Source organism: Strix uralensis, chromosome 9 (genome assembly GCF_047716275.1).
Source record: "Strix uralensis isolate ZFMK-TIS-50842 chromosome 9, bStrUra1, whole genome shotgun sequence".
In the NCBI taxonomy this organism is placed as follows: Eukaryota; Metazoa; Chordata; class Aves; order Strigiformes; family Strigidae; genus Strix; species Strix uralensis.
The window spans coordinates 15217952-15219881 of record NC_133980.1 but is presented as its reverse complement, the minus strand read 5'-3'; positions in this window follow the sequence as shown (position 1 = coordinate 15219881).

Genomic DNA, 1930 nt, shown 5'->3' with positions numbered 1-1930 from the left:
CATGTCTGTGTCTCCAGTGCTCATTTCTACACTGGTTTTCCCACCCCCTTTGGATCTGAGGTCAGGATTTAATTGGGCTCAGTAATTAAGGAGGTGACAGTGATTCAACCATGGAGGCTCAGTGAGAGCTGCATGGAGCAGAATGGGCAGCATGACCCATTTAATCAGCAGAAGGCAGCTAGAGACGCCTCTCTGCAAACACACACGCCATCAGTGTTTGTACTTTATGTGGTTTCCCTCAAGTGACAGTGTTGAGAGTGGTGCTGCACATTATTCATTGCCTCAGTGCTCTGCATGTAACTAATCCAAGTGGTACAGCTGCCTGATACAAGGATTAGCTCTTCTCACAGACAGAACAGAGACTTGCAAACCAAGAAGCATCTGAGGCCATGCAAGGGCCTCATGGCCAAGTCAGGGTTAGGATTTCACAGCATGTGAGCCCCAGCCCCTTCCCCTGCCCTCTGAGCAGTGCTCAGGTGAGCTGTCAGTGCCTGATCTGGTTTCTGCCTGGGTGGGCAGCTCTGGGTGGTGTCTGGGGGCGAGAGGAGCAGCGTGCTGGCGTGGGAGAAGCAAGTATCAAGTGTTTTGGTACGGTGCAGATGATCATGTGAACGCTGAGCCAGCAGAGCAAAGCCAAGATGACCGGGCAGGTCCCTTCCCATCTTGAGCTTCCAGCAGCTGTTCAGTGTTCAGTGAAAACTTGGTTCTGAAATCGTTCCCTGAGGCAGCCAGACCCTTGTTTTGCACCGTGGTGTTGCATTAATGCAGGCATTGAGGGCAGATCGTTGTCTTGCTGATGAGTAACAGAGGGAAGAAATCTCAATTCCATTTGACAGTGACCTTCAAAGCCGCAGGACAGAGGAGACAGAAGGTCAGTGAAACCCCCTGGAAGTCCATGCTCATTGCTGCTGGTATCCTACGAGGAGTTAGGCTGTTAAAGGTGCCTGTGGCTTTTTTTTTTTTTTCTTCAAGGACCAGCTGCTGAGGCTGTGGCAGTGACCTACCTTTTTCTGCATGTTTCTCACAATGCTTTGGAAGACAGCGATGGTACAGCTCCTTGGTGCACCCTTTATCAGCCTTTGCACAGTGTTTGTTTTCCCTTTCAGACACGATGACACTGGGAACCAAGAGGTGATCCTCTGCATGTCACGTTTGCTCTGGTTCAGCTTAACAGAGCAAGGGGCCTCTTGGGGTCTCCCAAGCAAGCACTGGGAGTCTGGATACTCCAGATCGCTTCAGGTTCTTTCTGTCTTGACCAAAAAACAAGTCCCAAACCAGTGGCAAGTCCCAGTGTGTGTCCCAGACCTCATGGCACCTGTGGTTCCTGGCTTAGCCCCAACATGAAACTTCTACTGGCAGCAAAGGGAGAGTTTAGAAGACAAAAAGTTTATTGTGGGTGAAGTGAATAAAGATCATCTCTAAAAGCCAAGAGAAACCAGAAGTCTCTTCTGAGGGGCAAGAGCGGCAGAGGAAGTGGTTCATTTCAGGCAGAGGCGAGAAGCAGCAAGTTGCTATGGAGATCCCTCACTGACAGACCTGTGTGTTTATCTCTACAATGAGCTACACCAAGGATGGCAATGTATGCTGTTTCCTCTGGGCTCCAGAAGCCTTCACCACTGTCATGAGTGGCTGGTGTCCTGGGTTTGCTGTTCTGGTGTGGCTGAAGATCTCAAACAGTTGCAGAGCTGCCCAGGAGGTGTGCTGTACCAAATGGGAGCTGTGTGGTGTTACTGGGAGCCACGCTTGACACTGCTGGGCTGATGGGCAAGACCCAGCTTTCGGAGGAATGTGTGTAGGCAGTGGGATGTTATTTCTCTTAGATAATGTTGACCATCAGGATACTTCCATGTGCTACTTTCCTCCCAAGCAGTGTTCCTGTAGGTGCTGTCTGGAAGAACAAACCCATGCAAGGGATGCCGGAGTGTTAGCA